We start from the raw sequence: 22,456 nt of genomic DNA, 5'->3' as shown, positions 1-22,456 counted from the left end.
ATCATTTAAAAAGTCTACAAATAACAGATGCTGGAGAGGGTATGGAGAAAAGGGAACCCTCCTACGCTGTTGGTGGGCACGTAAGTTGGCGCAGCCACTATGGAAAATAGTATGGAGGTTCCTTAAAAAACTAAAAATGGAGTTACCATATGGAAGGGTTTACATATCATTTGGTTATGCAGGTGGCCCTACTTAAACTGCCAGGTACCAAGTCTCCTTGGGACCTTCCAAACCCCTGCTGTTACCCCATTTCTCAGGTCAGATAAACGAGGCTAAAACGGCCGGTGACACATGCCCCCCCACCATGCACAGGGCCACCCAGGATCCTGCAGCTCTCAACCCAGTAGGCAGAGGGAGCCTTGAAGGACACAAGTGGACCCACTAAGTCTGGAAAGACAGAATGTGAACGCTCTCTGGATATCTGATGATACTAAGAAAGTGTGATTAAGATTCTAGGTATAACAATGGCATTATTGTTTTTTTTCCCTTTCCTTTAGAGTCCTTACCTTTTAGAAATACATCCTAAAATATGTAGGGGTGAAATGATAAAATGTCTGTGACTTACTGCAAAACAATCCCACTGTGGGAGTTCAGGGACATATTGACCTGTGCTGTCCAATACGGAAGCCACTAGCCACGTGTGACTACGCACATTTAAGTTCAAGCAATGAAATGAAAGGAGAGCAAAGGACTTGAGTAGATGTTTGTCCAAAGAAGATATACAAGTGGCCACAAGCACAGGAAAAGATGACCAACACTACCAATCATCAGGGAAATGCAATGGAAACCACAGGTGCCCCCTCATCCCCAGCAGAATGGCTACTATCAGAAAACCCAAAAAAAGAGCCAGTGTTGCCGAGGATGTGGAGATACTGGAACCCTCGTGCCCTGTTGGTGGGAACATAACATGGTGCAGCTGCTGTGGAAAACACTTTGGTGGTTCCTCAAAAAATTAAAAATAGAATTAGCATATGACCCAGCAAGCCCACTTCTGGATATATACACACAAGAACTGAAAAAGCAGGGTCTTGAAGACATACTTACACACCCATGTTCACAGCAGCACTATTCGCAAGAGCCAAAAGGTAGAAACCACCCAAGTGTCCATCAACAGATGAATGGATAAGCCCAACATGGCATCTATTTACAATGGAATATCATTCAGGGAGGAAATTCTGACACAGGCGCTGGACGGCCTCACACGAAGTGAAGTATGCCAGTGACAAAACGACAAAGATACCATGTGATTCCACTTATGATGGAGGGACAGGAAGTAGAATGGCAGTTGCCAGGGACTGGGGGCGGGGCAGGAGAAACGGGGAGCTATTGTTCAGTGGGTGCAGAGTTTCAGTTCTGCAAGATGCGACAAGTTCTGGAGAAGGACTGGGGTGATGGTTGCACAACCACACGAACGCACTTCATGTTGTTGAACCGCACACTTTGAAATGGCTGAGATGGTAAGTTTTGTTATGTGTATTTTACCACAATAAACAAATGGAAGAAAAAAAGGGGATCATGAGGAATATGAAAGTTTTAAATAAAAAAGATTTACACTAAAAGTGTAAAGAAGGGCTTCCCTGGTAGCGCGGTGGGTAAGAATCCGCCTGCCCATGCAGGGGACATGGGTTTGATCCCTGGGCCGGGAAGATCCCACATGCTGCGGAGCAACTAAGCACTTGTGCCATAACCACTGAGCCCGCGCTCTGGGGCCCGCGAGCCACACCTGCTGAGCGCACGTACTCAACTAGTGATGCCTAGAGCCCATGCTCTGCAAGAAAAGAAGCCACTGCAATAAGAAGCCTGCGCACTGCAACGAAGAGTAGCCCCTGCTCACCAAAACCAGAGAAAGCCCCCACAGCAACAAAGACCCAACACAGCCAATAATAAATAAATAAATAAATATTTTTTAAACGTGTAAAGGAAATTAAACATTTAGTTTGCAGTCATGCTGGCCACATTTTGGGGGCTTGACAGCCACATGTGGCTGGTGGCTACCACGTGGGACACCACAGATCTAGAACATTCCTGGGGTGGCAGAAAGCCCTCTTGGACAGTGCTGGTCTGTCAGAGTGGCGGAAAACTGAAAATTGGTAAAGAGTTGGTGGATGGGGGTCCATGTTTTACTATTCTCTCTATTTTATGCACATTTGCAATCTTCCATAATGAAAAATTTTTACTTTGAAAATACTTGAATATCAAAAATCATTCATCTCTCTGATTGTTCACTGCCTGTCTCCCCCACCAAAATGTCAGCCCCACCAAGGGCAGGGAGTTTTCTCTGTTCTGTTTCCTGTGGGACGCCCAGAGGCACATGGTAGGAGCTCACCAAATATTTGTGGGATGAACGAATGAATTTGCACACAGGGTTAAACACATGCATTCATTCGTTCAGACAGCAGCCTGGTGAGAAGGGCATTGAGCAACCACCGACTCTGTGTCCAGCGTAGGGGAGAGCTGAGAATACCATAATGAACAAAAGCAGACCCAGTCCTTGACCTTGGGGAGGATCATGACTCGTGGTTCTCAACCAGGGATGACACCAGATACCCTTCTTTCTCTACACACACACACCCAAAAAGCTTTTGAAAAAGTGACTGGGGGAGGCGGCGGGGGTGGGGGGGGGATTAGCATGCAAAGCTGCAACCCCAAATTACCCGTACTGGAGTGGACATCTTGCACCCCTTCAGAGCATAAGCTTTAAAAGCCATCGCATCGTTCCGCCCAAGTCCCAGCACGACACGGACACGCAGACAGAGCCATAGCCAACCCACGATGCTCGAACACACGAGCGAGAGAGGAGCCTTTGCGGTTGTCAGCCACTGAGATCTGGGGCTCACTTGTTACTGCAGATCACTCAGCCAAAGCTGACTGATGCATCTTGGAGGAGCCCACCCCGCCCCAGTGTTTCCTGAGTATCAGGCCTTGTGCTAACGCCATACCTATCAATTCTTCCCAGTCCCCGGGGAGGTGGGAGAAATGTTTCCCATTTCACAGCACAGGAAACTGAGGCTCCCAAGGTTCACGACACTTGCCTCAAACCACACTCTGGGGCCAGAATCTGAACTCAGACCCTGTGATTCCGAAGGACCTCATTCTCCACTGCCGGGCTATAAAAAGTAGGAAAAGCCGGGCCTGCAAAACCACAACCAGCTCAAGAGAACAGCCATGACGCAACAATGACAAAGTGTCCTTCCAGAAAATCGTGTGAATTCCTCCGGCACTTGGAATGCCATCGGAGTTTTGCGCTGTCATCAGGAGTTGTGCAGAAGCCAGGATGCCGAGCAGGATACAGAATTAAAAGTCCCTGCAAAGCTCCAGAAATAGGCTAATTTTAATTTCCCGATAGGAATGTTAGTAACCTTCAGGTTATTTGCAAGTCCTAAAAATGAAAGTCGACAGAACTCTATCATCTGCTGATGGGAAGTGACAGGCGGAGAAGAGGATGTGGCAAAGTCTAGCTGTTGCTTTTCCAAACACCATTTCCCCACCCCTCCTCGTCTTGCTCAGAGAAGCCCGATGCTGCCTGGGGTAACCCTTGCCAAATCCAAGATGTAAACAAAGGCTGTTTTGAGTCAGTCGGTCTTTTTCAAACTATGGGTCACGCCTTTGAGGGTTGTGAAATCAAATTAGCAGGTTGCGACCAGGAATTTTTTTTTTAAGTTAAAGAGTATAGAGTCAAATGGAATGGGATAGAATAGAAAATATTAAAAGGCATCACACAAGGTAAGCAAAAGGATCAGCCTGTTTCAATTACATATGTCTGTGTATACATGTCCTACTGTGGGCTGTGGCTGAAACAGCTTTAAAATAATTGGACAAGGCCAGTGGCACTGCTATCCCCTTTATCAGCCATTCACTTTCCCAGGCTTCCTCGCAGCTAGGGTAGCCACAGTTTTGCAAATAGGTAAAAGCCAAAGTGTATAGCGTTGGGTTTTGCTCAATGAGTCTTTTGGGGAAGACTGAGAGAATTTGGGAAAGTTTTACTTCCAGAATATAAAGACAGAGCTTCTCTAGGGAGAAAGTCTTTTGCTTCCTGCTTCCAGCTTTGAATACAGTTGAGAAGACTGGAGCTGTGGCAGCCATTTTGCAACCATGAGGCAATAAATCAGAGGCTAAGCCTACCTGCAGAGGACAACTGATGAGAGGAGAGGAAAAGACTAGGTTCTTAACAACTCCTCATGGATTGCCTGCCTCCAGACGTCTTAATCCTTCCAGTTTAAGCCACTGTTAGGTTTCCCAATATTTGCAGTCAAACACAATCTGACACAAATGAGTTGGCATTTCTAGATATCTTTGCAGCCTATCATAAGGACTCTCACAGCCTTCCATGGGTCAAGGACTGTACTCTGTGAATCCACTGATTAAGAGAGGTCCAGCAAAATGGAAGAGGGCTGATGGTAAGGGGATCTGAAAAACAGACCACTGTGGCCAGAAACTCTCTTCTCCCTAGACCCACTCTTTACAGCTCCTCCTATCAAGAGAATGGGACTTATTATCCAACCCTTGAACTTGAGCTGGCCTTCTGACTTGCCTTGGCCAACAAAATGTGGTGGAAGTGATGGCGTACATTTCTGAGTCTACCTTTGCCCAGCTGCCACATGAAGAAGTCTGAGCTAGCCTTTTGGAGGACAATAGACACATGCCCATCACATCCACCATCCCAGCTCAAAGCCAGCCAAGCCCTAGAAGCAGAGCCACCTAGCTGACCACAGACACCCAGGTAAGACAGAAGTAACCAGCAGTGCCCAGGCCACATTCCAACCATTAGGATCACAGTTTTAACCCACTGAGGTGTATCGTGCTTTCCAAAGATGGCTGCAGTAATGTCTCCAATCTCTCATGATCTTCCACAGTGCAATCTTGCTAGTCCCCTTGAACTGAGGAATGTTTGTGACTACTTCAATGAGGACAGTGCAACAGAAGTGCCACTATGTGACTTCTGAAGCTAGGTCATGAAAGCCAATTCAGTTTCTGCTGTGTCCACCAGGACATTTACCCTGGAAGCCCTAAGCCACCTTAATAGAATTCTGACCACTCTGAGGCCTCCATGCTTTGGGGAAGCCTAAGCTAGCTGCATGGACAGACCATGAGTATGTGCTCTGGTTGATGGTCCTGTCTTCAAATCATCCTAGCCCAGGTGTCAAACATGTTATATGAACAAGCCTTCACCCCCAGCCTGTGAGTCTTTCCAGCCAATATCCCAGACATTGTGGAGCAGAGATCCACTATGTCAAATTCCATGTCAAATTCTCGGCCCATAAAACCTGTGAGCACAATACAATTGTTCCTTTAAGCTGCTATATTTTGGGGTAATTTGTTAAACAGCAACAGTAACCAGAACAGCCTCTAAAGTTGGGGGTTGTTTGTTATATGGCAGCAGCTAACTGATACAGCCCTCTCTAGAGACTACGGACCAACCTTGACCTCACACCTCTGACCTCTGACTCACCCAAATCTTACCCATTCGACCGCCACCACCTCCTACTTCATCATCCTCCTCGTCATGATGGCCAAGGTTTCCTGAGCACTTACCAAGTGCCAGGTGCTATTCTAAGTGCTTCAACTCACTTTGTTTCATCCTCACAACAATCCTATGTGGCAGGTGCCATTATCCTCATACCCATTTCATAGCTGAGGAAGCTGAGGCTGAGAAATGGGTTAGGCAACTTGCCCACGGTCACCTAGTTAGGAGGATGGCAGAGCCGGGATTCGAATCCAGGCCAAAAGGCTCCCAAGGTCACGGGAACTACGCAGTGGTGCCAGCTTGGCCAGCTCCCCCCTCCCCACCTCCATGGGTGTACTTCCTGCAGTGCCCTTATAGGCCCCCACCTTCCTCCAGTAACCCATGTGGATCCTCTTCCCCTAACACTGTCCTGAAACGCCACAAAGAAGTCAGTGAACTTCCCCCACACCTGGATCAGACTGGCAAACTGGGTAATTCCCTGACAGGCATTCCACGGTGGACTCAACATACCATAATGCCTAGAAGGTTTGCTCTTAGGATGTATTTCTAAGGTTATCTGTAGTACACTGAATGGTGGCCCTCCCAGAAAAGATGTCCATGACCCCAAATCTGTGAAGGTAGCCTTCCTTATTTAGGAAGAAAAGGGTCTTTGCAGATGTAGCTAAGTGAAGGATCTTGAGAGGAGATCATCCTGCATTATCTGGGTAAGCCCTAAATCCAACGACCAATGACCTTTTAACAGACAGAAGAGAAGACACAAAGAAGAAAATGTCACATGAAGACGGACGCAGAGATTAGAGTGATGTGGCCACAAGTCCAGGACCACCTGGAGCCACCAGAAGCAGGAAAAGACAAAGAAGGATTCTTCCCGAGGGTCTTCAGAGAGAGCACAGACTCTGCCCTGATGGCCCTGCTAATACCTTGATTTTGAACTTCTGTCCTCCAGAACTGTGAGAATAAATTTCTGTTATTTTAAGCCACCACATTTGTTGGAGTTGTTATGGCAGCCACAGGAAACTAATACATGATGTACATTTATAAGATAGATGAATGTAATCTGTACTGGGTATATGCTACATATACACCAATCACCATGTACAGTTGCACAGGCTGTTCACTGTACAAAGGAATCCAGTATAGGTACAATTGGGGCCTCAAATCCAGCTGAGGCTCTGCTTACGCCAGTTAGACTCAGAGAAGAGCTACATCCACCTGGAGAAAGGACTTCCTTTTCCTAATTCACTCAAGGGAGACTCTAAGGGACTGTACCCTTCCAAAGGAGACCTTTTTCAATTCCATGCAAAGGCCCAGTAAGGGCAAGCTGGACCCTGGATTGTAGCCACTGGCATGCTGTGTCTATTCCAAAGCCAGAAAAGCAAAACAGGGGAAAAAAAAATGTTGATTCCTCACCCACTCCCGCCCTTTTGGGGGGAGAGAAAGAAAGAGCTATTTGGAGAGCAATTAAAATCGACACCGTCTTTATTTTCAGTGACCTTTAGAGTTCTAAAATCCCTGAATTAGTTTAACAACATAAAAGCGTGCCCTATAAAACACAGATTGCTCATAAAGCAACCGGTGTCTAGCTCCTAAAAGTCTAGTTTACACAGGTAGTTACACACTAGAAATGTTTTGTATGTTCTTTCTTTTCCCTTCTTGCCATTCACCGCTGTTCTAAATGCAGCTATAAAGCCACAGGCTTGTCAAAAGAATCAGGCACCTGAGAAGGTTTCTGATTTTTTTCCTTAATACTAGTGTATAAAAAACAGGGGAAACTCTGAGAAGGAGTGAAACAGGGAATGGGGTGGGGTGAAGGGAACAAAAGCAGAGATTACACTGACAGGACACAGGGCCTCCCACGGTATCAGGCAACAGAGAATGCTTCAAGTTCAGGACAAAACGGAGCTAAGAGAAGCGAAGGGGAAAGAAAAGCCCCTACAACATTCCACATATGCTTTAGACCACTTGTTCCTAAACGTGGGCAGGCACCAGAATCACCTGCAAGGCTTTTAAAATAAAGAATGGATTTCAGAATCAGCAGGCTGGGGGTGGGGGGTGGGGGGCCTGAAAATCTGCACCTCTAACAAGTTCCCAGGTGATGCTGATGCTGGTTGTCTAAGGACCACACTTGGAGAACCACTGCTCTAGAAGCTTTTCTCCCTTTACGTTTCCTTCTGGGGCTCTTGCTCTTGTATAGAACACAAGCCACCAGTTCCTAGCCAGTGTCGAGGGCCCTGACAAAGTGGCCTCATAGGGTCCTCTCCGAGGCTCAGGAGGGTCCAACGGCCAGTATGTCTGACATCCTGGTAAACAGAACGTGGATTTGGTTCCATTTAGCAATGTACCCTCTCAACTGGATGACTCACCATGAGTATAGGTCTTTTGCCCCTTTGCCAGAAACTTCCTTTCTCAGCCTCCTTTGCCAATAAGTGTGGACATGGGAAAGATTTTTACATTTGGGTAAAAAAGACAGAGCCTTACACTGGGAAGATTATTTGCTCCTACTCTTTCCTGCTTGAAAGAATGGTGTGAAGCATGCTGACAATGGCCAGTGCTACAGCAGCGATTTTGCACTCCTGAGGGCGAAAGTCAAGAGACTCAGAGACAGACCCAGTGGCCTGGCAATAATGAGCTGCCAAATATCCCTGGAATGGCCTCCTACTAGATGTCTTGTTCCAGAAGGGAACTAAAAGACTGGATTATCTAAGGTTAACCATACACCTACTCTACGACCCAGCAATTCCACGCCAAGGTATTGACTTAATGGACGTGAAAACTATGTCTATAAAAACATTTGTACAAAAATTTTCATAGCAGCCTTATTCACAAAAGCCCCAAATTGGAAACAGCACAGATGTCCGTTGACTGGTAGACAGAGAAACAAACTGTGTTATATCCACACACTTGAATACAGCTTAATAGTGAAAGGGAATAAACTATGATACAGGCAAGGTCATGGATGAATCTCAAATCCACCATGCTGAGGAAAGGAAGCCAGACACAAAAGACCATTCACTGTGTGATCCCCTTGAAGTAAAGTTCTAGTGAAACTGATGGGAAAAAAAAAAAAAAAAAAATCAGAGGTGTGGTGCCTTAAGGGGCAGCAGGAGGGGGAGAGGGCCAAGTACTAACTAGGAAGGTCCATGAAGAAATCTGGGATGATGGAAATGGTCTGTAGCTAGAGCCAGGTGAGGGCTACATTAGCTAATATTTGCCAAAATTCATCGAGCGCTGTGCACTTAAGATCCGTGCATTTTATAACACCTAATTCGTATCCCAGTAAAGCACAGCTTAAAAAAAAAAGCCTACGCAATCGATTCTTCTTATTCGTGGTAGTTATGTTCTATAAAGTTGCCACAAACACGGAATTAGAGAATAAGGAACTATCACTCCTGGGGGAAATACAGGTTCTTATGAGCCTCTGGTCCCAACACCTTCATCAACCGATCAATATATAACCTTGTTTTTATGTGTGTTTCTGTTTAAAGACACCTGATCTAATATATACTGCTGATTCATTCCCATCGAACTCATACCCCACGGCGCTTTAACTCACACCTGAACGAAGCTCATCTGAGACACATCACAGCCTTCTGGAGCTTAGGAACACTAGCCAACGCTTCAGCACAATGTTTGGAGGCATTTTAAACAGCTAAATCAGCAACGAAAAGCCCCCAAATGTGAAAAACATGGCACTAAACAGACCAAGAAAAAGCCACTTGGCTAGAGTGTAAAAGAGCTGAAACAAGAAGAGAGAGTGTCGCTCTGGTCGATCGCAGCTGGGAACAGGCACACAGCACAATTCAAGTTTTTCACACGCTCTGCATATCTGCAAATGACTGGGAAAGCACAGTGTGTGCTGATCTGGGGGTTACAAAGAAATTTTAGCAGGTAGATGAGTTCGCAAACATGGCATGTGGGAATGAGAACTGACTGTATAGGGAAATATCGATCAAGATTATAACACGTTTACCCTCTACTGGGAGACTTCACTCATGGGCCTGATGCTTTAGGTACAACTTGACACACCCAAAATTACACATTCAGGAGGTTTCTGGGCAAGGTGTGTGTCTACCAGCAAGATATTGGAAGCAATCCACTGGCCATCAGTAGAAAACAAGTTAAAGAAACTTGGTCCGTCCAAATGGGAATACTATGCTGTAAAAAAGAATAAAGAATACAAATGGCCACCTATATGGGAAAAGAATCTGGAAAAGAACGGATATATGTATATATATATAACTGAATCACTGTGCTGTATACCTAAAACTAACACAATGTTGTAAATCAACTATACACCAACATAAAATTAAAAAAAAATTTTTTATAAAGAATACAAATGGCCAGCAAGCCCATGAAGAGATGCTCAACACCATTAGCCATCAGGGAAATGCAAATCAAAACCACAGTGGAGGGGACTTCCTTGGTGGTGCAGTGGTTAAGAATCCGCCTGCCAATGCAGGGGACACGGGTTCAATCCCTGGTCCAGGAAGATCCCACGTGCCACGGAGCAACTAAGCCCGTGCACCACAACTACTGAGCCTGTGCTTTAGAGCCCGTGAGCCACAACTATTGAGCCCACATGCCACAACTACTGAAGCTCACGTGCCTAGAGCCCGTGCTCTGCAACAAGAGAAGCCACCACAATGAGAAGCCCACACACCACAATGAAGAGAAGCCCCTGCTCGCCGCAACTAGAGAAAGCCCTTGTGCAGCAACGAAGACCCAACGCAGCCAATAAATAAATAAATAAATATTAAAAAAAAAACCCACAGTGGAGACCGCTTCACCCACTAGGATGGCTTCAATCAAAGAGACAGACAATAATGAGTATTGGTGAGGATGTGGAGAAATCAGCACCGTGGTACACTGCTGGTGGGAATGGAAAATGACGGGGCCGCGGTGGAAAGTAGTCTGGGCTGTTCCTCAAATACTTAAACACCGTGACCCAGCAATTTCACTCCTACGTATATACCCAAGAGAAATGAATACACGCGTTCACACAAACACTCGTACACAAATGTCCATGGCAGCATTATTCAAAAGAGCCACAAGGTTGAAATAACCCAAATGACCATCAATGGATGCATGGCTCCACGAAATGTAGTCTTATCAATACGGTGGATATTACTCAGCCATAAACAGGAATGCGGTACTGACACACCACAGTGCAAGAATCCTGGAAAACAAGCTAAGTGAAAGTAGCCAGTCACAAAGGGCCCTGTATTGTATGATCCCATTTTAGGAACCGTCCAGAATAGACAAATCCACAGAGACCAAAAGATCAGTGGTTGCCAGGGGCTGTGGGAAGGGAGGAATTTGAACTGGCTGTTCTTGGGCACAAAAATTTTTTGGGTTGGTGATAAAAATGTTGTGAAGTTAGATAGTGGTGATGGTTGCACATTATTTAATCTTGAATATAAAACCTGTGAATATACTGGAAAGCACTGAATTGTAGGCTTTAGATGGGTGAATTTCATGGTATGTGAATTATATGTCAATAAAGAGGTTATTTTTTAAAAAGGGACAAGAATGTTCTCCGTATACTGATAGAGAAAGTCCTCTAGGACTACTGCTCTGTGGGAAAGAAAAATGCAGAACAGTGTATAAAACATTACCATCGGGACTTCCCTGGTGGCGCAGGGGAAGGACTTCCACCTGCTGATGCAGGGGACACGGATTCGAGTGTTGGTCTGGGAGGATCCCACACGCAGCAGAGCAACTAAGCCTGTGCGCCACAACTACTGATCCTGAGTGCCACAACTACTGAAGCCTGTGCACCTAAAACTTGTGCTCCACAACAAGAGAAGCCACCACAACAAGAAGTAGCCCCTGCTCGCCACAACTAGAGAAAGCCCACGAAGCAACGAAGACCTAACACAGCCAATTAGAAGAAAAAAAAAATTCTCATCTGCTTGAAAAGAGTAGGGAGGAAATATAAGAATATATATTCTGGTAATCAACTACACATCCATTTTTAAAACAGAATATATATCCTAAATGCCTTTCTAGGTCTAAAGAACTTCCAGAAGGATCTCCACGGCACTAATGAACTATGAGGGGGATCGGGCAGACAGGGACAAAGATGGGACGGAGACATTCTGCTGCAAATTTTTCAAAAACAACTTTTGGTTTTTCAGCCAATGTCCTAACCATTCCAAAAAGCAAATTTTTTTTTAATCAGTTTTTTGGGGGTTTTTTTGGTCTTTTTGGCTGCACCCCGAGGCTTACGGGATCTTAGTTCCCTGACCAGGGATTGAACCCAGGCCGCAGCAGTGAAAGCATCAAGTCCACTGGACCACCAGGGAATTCCCCAAAAGGCAAATTTTTACAAATGTGTTACAAAAATAAGAGGGCATTTTCTGCCACCACTCATCAGGTAAACTGTTACTTGCAGCCAAATGCACACAAACTAAAAAGCTACTCTGTGGTAAAGGAAACACTGGGGTTTGAACCCAGATTTCACGGACACCGAAGCCTGGACTGCCTTCCAGGACACCCCACTGCCTCATTTCCAGTGTCCACGAAAACGCTGGGAAACTGGGTATCTGCTGGCCCGACCTCCCTTCCCTCTACCCTTTCCCGGCGGAAACACTTCTCCTGAACTTGCCAGGGGCCTTCCTAATCATGGCCCGATTTCTCTCACATGCTGCTAGAGGCAGAAACACTGGGGAGTCTTAACAAGTGGGAGCCTGAGGTCCACCCCACCCCACGAGGGGCAGTGAGTTGGGTGGGCAGGTCCTGAGCCAGCCATGGGTTTAGGTCCTGGTTTCCAGATGCCACACTTTGTCCTGTTTCTTAACAAATGCCCCCCCACCCTCCTCTAGGGCTTACTTACAGCAGCACCGTCCCTCTATCCCTGTCTGTGCTCACTGCCTGCAGGCTGTGGGGGAGTCACGAACCAGCCTCCTGCTTCCTCTCTGGTCCCTTCTAAACTCAGCTGCCTACTCAGGCCAAAGAGATCCATTTGATTTGAGGTCCTGTGACCTCCTCTTCTCAGGACTCTCTACTGCCCGCTAACGAAATGGTGCTGGGAGACAGCGGTGAGGACAAAAGACATCCCTGCTCTCCTGGTCATGTTCTAGGGCAGGAGTCAGACCAGGAACAAAGACATGGTGCCAAGTGGAGAAAAGTGAGGACACGGGAGAAAGGTGCTATGGGGAGGGTGTGGGGACGGCTGGGGGTGCATTTTTAGCGAAAGTGGTCAGGGTGGCCTCACAGAGAAAGGGGAGTCTGAGCTGATGTGCAGCGATTCAGACACCCAGGGAAGGGTGGTTCAGGCAGAAGGAACAGCAGGTACAAAGGTCCTGTGGCAGAAACATGCTGGGATGCTTGAGTAACAGCAAGGGAGTGAAGCAGGTTGAGGAGGCGAGGTCAGACAGGCGATGAGGGCCAGCCATGGAGGGCCCGGTGGGCTGTGGCAAGGACTTGGGAATTTATTCTGGGTGAGTCCAGGGATGTGACCTGACTTGGGTTTTCACAGGATCCCTCTGGCTGCTGAGTGGAGAACGAACTGCAGCAAGTGAGGATGCGAGCAGGGAGCCCAGAGAGGTGGCAATGGTGGAAGGGGAAGGGTGAAAAGTGGTTGGAGTCTGGATATGATGGCAAAGGAACAGGGTCTGCAGATTGACTGGCCAGGAGGCGTAGGGGAAAGAGCAGAGTCAAGGGCCCGCTGAATTTGAGACGGATGGCAGGGCAGAGCAGCTAAAAGTGGGCAGCTAGGCAGGATGTGAAGAGCACACACACACTCTTGTACCAGCTCTCCTGGTTGACCTAGCACCTTGTCCAGTTAAGGCCATTTCTCGCTAAGGTATTCTGATGGTCCCAAAGCTACTAATTATCTTATCAGGAGAGGGGTTGTCCTCCCACCTGGGACAAAGCAGGCAGGGCTGCTCAGCGCCTCAGAGACAGAGAGAAATAGCTGAGATGTGCAGGGCCTCCAAATCTCCCTCACCCAGTAGCTCTTTGTGTATCTTGTTTCAGAACCTGGCCTTTCCCCAAAGTCTAAACAGAGATTCCCAGTTTATATCTGACTTTGAATCCTTAAACCATCTGGGGGTATATGGTGTGAGGGAGGGATCCCATTTCTTCTCTTTCCAAATGAATGACTAGTTTCTGGTCCCCAGCTTGGTTTAGTAAGTCTCTCCTTCCCCATCAATATGACCAGCGGCCACTTTGGTCTCAGACCAGATGTCCATACTTTGCCTGGCTCTCATCCTGGGCTCTCTTTTCTATTCCATTGGTAGAATGTCAATTTCTATTTATTCCCTAATCTCAGAGATAAAACGTATTCAGTGGGACAGGTCATCAACATATAGATTGATGCTGGGCAGAAGGTGACAGACAGTCTGGGCAGCAAGGTTCCTCGGAAGGGCATAAGGTCCCCAAAGCAGACACCATGATGTCCCTTTGCCTGACAATACATTCTCAAGTAACTTGACATATATCACACTATCAACTTTTACTGAAACTATCCTCACAAAAAGAGACAGAGGGCATAAAAAAAAGTACTCAGAAAGAAACCAAGAGATTAAAAATAATAATCTATGGACACAAAAGGTCACATACCGTATGATTCCATTTACATGAAATGTCCAGGTAAATTCACAGAGACAGAAAGCAAACAAGTGGTTGCCAGGGGCTGGGGGATGGAGAAATGAGGAGTAACTGCTTAATGGGTATAGGGTTTCCTTTTGGGCAAACACAATCATCCCAGATAGGTGGGTAGGCAGAAAACTAGACAGAGGCGATAGGTGCTTAACATTAGCAGTGTACTAAAAGCCACTGAGTTGTATACTTTAAAATGGTTAATCTTTTTTACATTGAAGTACAGTTGATTTACAGTGTTGTTAGTTTCAGATGTACAGCAAAGTGATTCAGTTATATATATATGTTCTCATTGAATTATATATATATGTGTGTGTATATATATATGTTCTTTTTCAGATGCTTTTTCCCTTATAGCTTATTACAAAATATGGAGTATAGTCCCCTGTGCTACACAGTAGATCCTCATTGTTTATCTCTTTTATATATAGTAGGGTGTATCTGTTAATCCCAACTCTTAATTTATCCCTTTCCCACCCAAAATGGTTAATTTTACGCTATGTGAATGTTATCTCAAAAAAAATAAAACACAGCTAATGTAAGCAGAAAATAAAGATGATGGTTCTATTCCTATTGTAAGCTCTTTCTAAACCACATTAAAAAGTAAAATCGGTGATGTTTTCAGCAGAACTGGCAACAAGTTGACTGAAACTTTAATTATCAAGAACATCATTCAAAATAGAGATTTTCATTTTTATCATTAGTAATGACTACTGATAAATATAATGTTATTTAAAATGCTTGATTTTTAAAAATCTTCCTCACCTGTTTTAAATGTACATTTGTATGGATTTTTTATAAGGTACCAAGTGGGGTCATGTACATAACACAGTCTATAATAAACAGGTGACGGTTAAAAGCCTGGACTTTGGAACCAGACCTTCTAGGTTCAGATGCTACCTCTGCCACTTAATTGACGTGTGACCTCAGGCGAGTCACTTCAACCTCCCTGTTTTCTTTCCCTACAGTTTCTTTCTCTGTGAAGTGGGATTAAAAGCACTGCCCACCACGTAAATAGACCTGCATTAGCCACACGCTTACCATTTTTACCGCCGGGAGTGTAGGATCAAAAGTATTGTGGCATCCACCAGGTGATCAAGGTCAACATCAGCCATAATACGTCAAGTTGATAGTATTTACCTTTGATGTGATAAGAGGGGAAGGGCACTTTATCTCTGTGGTTTTCCTCCCAAACCCCAATCCCTTGCCTAATCATGAGAAAAACATCAGACAAATCCCAAGACAGGCGCATTTTTCCCCAAAATGTCAAGGTCATCGAAAGTAAGGAAAGTCTGAGAAACTGTCACAGTCAGGAGAGGTCTAAGGAGACATGAAGACTCAATGTAATGTGGTGTTCTGGGTGGAGTCCTGGAACAGAAACGGAGCTATATGTAATGAGGTGGATAGACCTAGAGACTGTCATACAGCCCGAAAGAGAAAAACAAATACCATATGCTAACTCATATATATGGAATCTAAAAAAATGGTACTGACGAACCAAGGGATAGGGCAACAATAAAGATGTAGAGAATGGACTTGAGGACATGGGGTTTGGGGGGTGGGGGCGGAAAGGAAGCTGGGACGAAGTGAGAGAGTAGCATAGACATATATACACTACCAACTATAAAATAGATAGCTAGTGGGAAGTTGCTGTATAACAAAGGGAGATCAACTCAGTGATGGGTGATGCCTTAGAGGACCAGGACAGGGAGGGTTGGAGGGAGTCGCGGGAGGGAGGGGATATGGGGATATATGTATAAATACAGCTGATTCACTTTGGTGTACCTCAAAAACTGGTACAAGAGTGTAAAGCAATTATATTCCAATAAAAAGCTTAAAAAAAAAAATAGACACTGGGGGAAACTAAGGAAATTTGAATCACTTCCGGTGTTGGGTTGATAGTGATGTTGGTTCTTGGCTGTGACAAACATCAGCCAGGTTCTGTCCCCCTCTGTCTCCCTGATTCTGCCCTGGTTCTCCTATAGTCTCATCCCCGCATGGCAGCCAAAGGGATCCTGTTAGAAGGCAGGTCCACTCACATCCTCCTCTGCTCAGAGCCCTCCTAGGGCTCCTGCCTCACTCACTCAAAGTCCAAGTTCTTGCTGTGACCATCTGCCCCCATCCCCCCTCTGTCCTCACCTCCCACCCTCTCTCCCTCCTTCACTCCCCTCCAGCCATATCGGCCTGCTCCATATTCCTCCAACGCCCCAGGCACACACCTGCCTCAGGACCTTTGCACCAGATCAGTGAGATTCTGTCAGCAGCTGCGATCCCCACCCCCTCACCCGGCACTTCCACCTCCCTCTGCCGAGCTCTGATTACCATCTCACGTGTGACTGTGATTTGTCTTATCTACAGCCTGCTCTGCCAGGAGGGAGTGAGCCCAGGTTTCGGTCTGTTTTGTTCCCTCAGTGTAAACATGGACTGATGATAGCCGGGGACCGTTCTGTTCTCAGTGGCCACGGCTGATGCTGAACAGAGCAGATGCCTGACCGGGTTTCGGGGAGACACTCCACAGGCTGACCAGGGACCCACGGGGCCAGGCTGAGAATGGGGGACTCACTACTGGGATGAAAGCAAGGCCCAGGGACCCAGAGGGAACCTGTCAGTGGCAGATGGGAGGGGAGGTGAAAGGTCACGGGTGGGGGAGGGGTGAACTTGGGCCTCAGCACAGAAAGCTGATCAGAGAAGGGGAAACTGAGCAGAGGTGCTGATGGGGCCAATGCCATAGAGAGCAGGTCAGAGAGAGACAGAGACAGAAAGAGAGGAGGTGGCCGCATCTCCCCAGGACAGCGGAGGATGCTTCCCAGGACTTATCCACCTGCCCCTGCCCTGCACACCAACCCAGCAGGCAAATTAATCCAGTCAGTCTACATCAGTGGCTCCTGCCCAAAATGCCAGGAGCCACCCCAATACGGAAGGACAACAAAACTCCAGGCAAGTGTGCAGAATGTGTGCAGGCAGCGCCCCGATGAACCCTGTGAAGCTGGTCAGTACACCTCCACAGGGGCAGGACCCCCAGGCAGTCCCCACATCCGCACTGACATTGTGGATGGCTTGTTCACGGGCGCTGTGGAAGAGGACAGCTCTCAAGTCCACATCTCAAAGCAAGTAAAAGAGCCCACACCAGCAGCCAAGACCACCATGATGGTTTTCAATCCTCACCCAGGAAGGAGGAGTCTAGAACACGCGATGCGGGGCACACCTCCGTCAAGAAGTGAGGGGAGCCTACAGATAATTTCTACCTGGCATCATACGGTGCCTGGGGCTACTCTCCTTCCACCCTTATGAATAACGGGGCAGATGTGGAACACTCTAGAATGTTCACAGCGCCCTTGAATCGGAAACAGCCCAGATACCTACCAATGGAAGAATGCACGAATAAGCTGTGGTCCATCCACACAACGGAATACTACATAGCAACGAAAAATGAACAAACTACTGGTACACGCAACATGGAAGCATCTCATGAACGTTGTGCTGAATGAAAGAAAACACCACTGTATGGTTTCATGTGTGAAGTGCACACCCATGCTAACTATGGAATTAGAATCAGGATGGCAGTTCCCTGCCGGGGCTGGTGGGGTGGGGGGGTGGGGGATAGGGGGTGGCTGGAGGGACCAGAAAGGGTTGGGGCATCTTTTGGGAGGGGGTCATGTTCTGGGGTTTTTTCGTTTTTGTTTTTTGTTTTTAAATCTGGGAGCTGGTTCCATGGGTGTGTCCAATGTGCGAAAACTCATCCCACTGGACATTTATGATGTGTGCTCTCTTCTGCACGCTGTGATTCCACAAAAAGCTTTCCCCAAAGGGGAAGGAAACAATACAAAAGAATAACTGTAATCCTCATTTACTACTGGTAAGAGGTAACATGGTGTGATCGCGTGGGAAACAGTCTGGCAGCTGCTCAAAGTGTGAAACGCAGAGTTACCTTATGACCGAGCAATTCCACTCCTGGGTACGTTATCCAGGAAAAAGGAAGACATGTGCAATAGAAACGTGTACACACGTGTGCACGGCGGCATTATTCGTAATAGCCCAAAGGTAGAAACAACCCAAATGCCCATCCACTGATGCATGGAAACACAAAATGCAGGCCCTCCGGACCATGGAATATTACTCAGCCACGAAAGGGAATGAAGCACCAACATGTGCTATGACATGGGTGAACAGAGAAACCATCACCCCAGGGGAAAGAAGCCAGGCACGTGCTGTAAATAATGCTGCTGTGAACATTCACATAGAAGTTTTTAAAAGATACATTCACCCCAGTGTTTGTGGCAGCACTGTTTACAACAGCCAAGACACGCAGCCTAGGTGTCCACCGACGGATGAAGGGATAAAGTAGATGTGGTACATGTGTACCACGGAATGTTACTCAGTCATAAAAAAAAATGAAATATTGCCATTTGCAGCAACATGGATGGACCTAGAGAATATCATGCTGAGTGAAGTAAGTCACACAGAGAAAGACAGACATTACATGATATCACTTACATGTGGAATCTAAAAACTAGTACAGATGAATCTATATACAAAACAGAAACAGATTCACAGACACAGGAAACACATTTACGGTTACCAAAGCGGAAAGGGGAAGAGGGATGAATTAGGAGTATGGTATTAACAGATACAAACTACTGTACATACACCAGATAAGTTACAAGGATTTACTATATAATACGGGGAACTATATCCAGTATCTTGTAACAACCAGTAACGGAAAATAATCTGAATATGTATATGTATATACATGAATCACTGTGCTGTACACCTGAAACTAACACAATATTGTAAATTAACTATACTTCAACAAATAAATAAAATATTATTAAATGCAAAAAAAAAAAAAAAAGACAGAAGCCAGGCACAAAAGACCACATATTATAGGGTTCTGTTTATATGAAATGTCCAGAATAGACAAATCCATAGAGACAGAGGGTAGATCGGTGGTTGCCAGGGCTGGGATGGATGGGAGTGGCGGCGGGGGGGGGAGGGGTGACGGCTCAGGGCACAGCATTTATTTTGGGGGTGATGAAAATGTTTTCAATTAATTATGGTGATGGTTACACATCTCTGAGAAAATGCTGTAAACCAAAGAATTGTACACTTTAAATGGGTGAATTACATGGTATGTGAATTGAAGTTCGATAATGCTGTTAAAAAAAGCAACTGTATGAGAGTAAGTTTATCACTGCTAGGTGGAACACGTTTCCTACTTTTCTGTATCAACCCTCTATTTCACAATTTAAAAAAAAAAAGAAGAAAAGGGACTTCCCTGGTGGTCCACTGGTTAAGAATATGCCTTCCAATATAGAGGATGCAGGTTTGACCCCTGATTGGGTAACTAAGATCCCACATGCTCAGGGCAACTAAGCCCGCGCCACACAATTAGAGAGAAGCTCATGCACCGTGATGAAAGAGCCCACGTGCTGAAACTAAGACCCGATGCAGTCAAATAAATAAATAAAATATTAAAAAAAATTAAAGTAGCAAATATGTACTGACTACACCCAGGCACTTGATTATCCCCATTCTACAGAATGAAAACTAAGGCAACACCCCCCTAACCATGCCTCAAGGTCACAGGGCAGGTCTGCCTGGAAGTCAGGCTTTCGGTTGTTAGGTGGTTGGGTCCTCCTGAGACCCTGCTTTGTTCTGGGAGGCAGAAGCAGGAGAGACTGGTTTGCAGGGGTGGCTGGGACAGACCTTCCAGCCCTCTCCCTTGCGCCTTTTGCTTCAGCAGACACCTTCTAATGCTTTGCTGAAATCATTCCTTCATTCAATTAAAAATCAATAAATATTTCCCAAACTCACATTATGCCTGAATTTCTCCAGCAGCCTCCTCACCAGTCTCCCCACCTCCACCCCCAGTCTAGGGATCTGGTTTGAACCCGAGTCACCTCCTGTCCCTCCTCTGCTCAGAACCCATGCAAAGCCCCTGTCTCGCTCAGAGTCAAAGCAAAGTCCTTGCTGTGGTCCATCAGGCCCCACAGGACCTGCCCCTGTTCCCAATGCACGCATCCCCAGCCCTCTCTCCTTTGTTTACTCGGCTCCAGTGACATGGGCCTCCTCAACCTTCTTCAAACACACCAGGCACCGTCCTGCCTCAGGGCCTTTGCACTGGCTTTTCCCTCTGTCAGGACTGCTCCTCCCCCAGATAACCACAAGGCCTATCCTCTCATCAACCTCAGGTCTCTACTCAAATGTCACCTCCACAGTGACCTCACCGGCCCTAAACACCATCTCTGGAAGTGCAGCCTCAACCTCCTGCACCCTGATCCCCCCTCCTCCTCCTCCTCCTTTATCTTTGCTAGGAACACTTATGACACAGTAAATATTTTACTGACTTTCTTGTTTATTGTCTGTCTCTGGAACAGACACTTGGGAAATACTTGCTAAACATTGGGTAAGTGTGTACAGCTGTGCAGGTTGTACACTGCACAACCCTGGCCGGGGAGGGAGAAGCATTCCCAGTTTAGGACACTGTAGATGTGTATACACATGACAACAATTTTCTGACAGATGGCAGTAAAGGGTTGAAAGAAGGGGCATCTGTTCTTAGTTCCACATAGGCTCACAGTGGCCACAGTTAAACAAAAAGGCAAACTCTTTCTTCAAATGCACCCAGACTGCCCAGGTTGGGATCCCACTATGATTCTAAGCACTTGTGTGACCTTGGCCAAGTCATTTCTCTCTGCACCCCAGTTTCCACTTCTGATGGGAACCATAACACCTCCGCAGTACTGGTACGAGGGTTAAATGAATATGTGTAAAGTACAAGACTGGGGTTCCTATGCTGCCCTAGAGGAGCATGCAACTACTATCAGTAGTAGCTACTGTCCCCAAATCCCCAGCCTCAGACTTCAAAAAATAAAACACGGAGGAAAAACCATTCTTAAGTGTGGCGACTTTCAGCCCGGTACTTGTTGGGCTAGGCCACCCCCACCCCCCACCCCGCCCGGCTTTGGGTTCGGCACATCAGGGAGGAGACCTGGAGATCTAGGGACAGTTCAGCAGGGACCCAGCCCTGCCTGCTCACCCTGAGGACCCAGCCTCTGAGTCCCTCCCCTGGGGACAGCAGAAGTCACTGGTGTCCACAGAGTAGGGCAGAAACCCCAGCTCTGGGGGCACTAACTCCCAAGGCGCACTCCCCACCCACAACACGCCTGCCTGGCCAGCTCCACAAACACCCCTGGACCGAGACTGATCTCCTGAATTTTGCTCTTGCCCTCAGCTCTCAAAATACATCACTCTTGTCAACTGTGCAAGAATGAATGTCCCAAGGGCAAAAGGAAAAGCAGATCGATTGCGAGGAAAGATGCCAAAGCGTTAATAAGGCTGCTCTACCCCAGGAGACAGAATGACAAGCCCCATTCGAGGTCTCGCTGTTTCTGGAACTTCGTATACTCCAATTTTTCCCCCTCCTCCCCTCCCCCCTTTCCTCTTTTGTTCCTTCTAATGATCCTGTATTACTTTTTGCATGTCAGGAGGCTGTGTATTCCTTTAACCTTTCACTGGCATCCCATCCCCCAGATGCACGTATTATAAGCATGGTGATTGTCACAAAATGAACACGCCAGCCTTCGGAAGTGGAACAAGACGACCAGCCCAGCAGAGCGCTCCTTTCAAGGAAGAGCCTCAGCCGGTCAAGAGCGCAGGTTCTGAAAATTCCAGCCAGTATGTGTAACCCGAACACCTGAATCTCACTGAGAGGAAACAGCACTCAAACCCCAACGGGGGGACATTCTACAGACTAACTGGCCACAAAGGAAGGCTGAGAAAATACTCCGGATGGAAGGAAATGAAGGAAACAACTAAATGTAACATGTGATCCTAAACCAGGTCCTATTTGGGGGCGGGGCAGGGGGGTGGGTGGGAATCCAGTTATAAAGAACGACTGGCAAAACCAGAATACCAACAGTGAACTAGATAACAGGCCTGGTCGATGCTCCACGAGTTGCGTTTGGTAGCTACCCCGGGGTTATGTAAGACAATATCCTGTTCTTCCAAAAAACAAACCAAAGTGTCAAGGGCCGAAAAAGCATGTGGTATATGGTTCCCACTCTCCAGGGCTTTAGGAAAAATCAAGAATAGTCAATGTGTAGCGTTCGGCTGTAACTGGCCATTTTCTGTAACCGGCCCATTTTCCAGATGATGAAACTGAGACTCCCAGACAGGAAATTTTTTGCTCGACTGGACCATAAAGAGAGAAAATGAACACAAAAAAGGAAACGTGGTAAAATGTTAAAAGTTGGTGAATCTGGATCAAGGTGTCTCGATATTCTTTTTGCCACTTTTCTAGAGATTTGACTTTTTTTTTTTTTTAAATAGTTAAGTGTGGCTGACTCTGGGGCTACGCTGCCTGGATTTGCCCCCAAGCTCTGTCCC

General features: G+C 46.5%; 1 protein-coding gene across 7 annotated transcripts in view; it reads right to left on the bottom strand.

Moving 5' to 3' along the window:
• Nucleotides 1–22,456, bottom strand: part of BICRA (BRD4 interacting chromatin remodeling complex associated protein) — an 80,811-nt gene that overhangs the window by 26,979 nt on the left and 31,376 nt on the right. The window contains exon 2 of one of the 7 annotated variants that reach the window (XM_057712157.1): nt 15,110–15,208. The exons of the other annotated variants lie outside the window; for them this stretch is intronic. The gene's annotated coding sequence lies outside the window, so the exon portion shown is untranslated. The remainder of the gene's footprint in view (nt 1–15,109; nt 15,209–22,456) is intronic. 7 annotated transcript variants of the gene reach the window in all.

This window comes from Hippopotamus amphibius, chromosome 16, assembly GCF_030028045.1.
Source record: "Hippopotamus amphibius kiboko isolate mHipAmp2 chromosome 16, mHipAmp2.hap2, whole genome shotgun sequence".
Lineage (NCBI taxonomy): Eukaryota > Metazoa > Chordata > Mammalia > Artiodactyla > Hippopotamidae > Hippopotamus > Hippopotamus amphibius.
The sequence above is the reverse complement of the archived record's forward strand: the minus strand, read 5'-3'. Positions and strand labels throughout refer to the sequence as shown.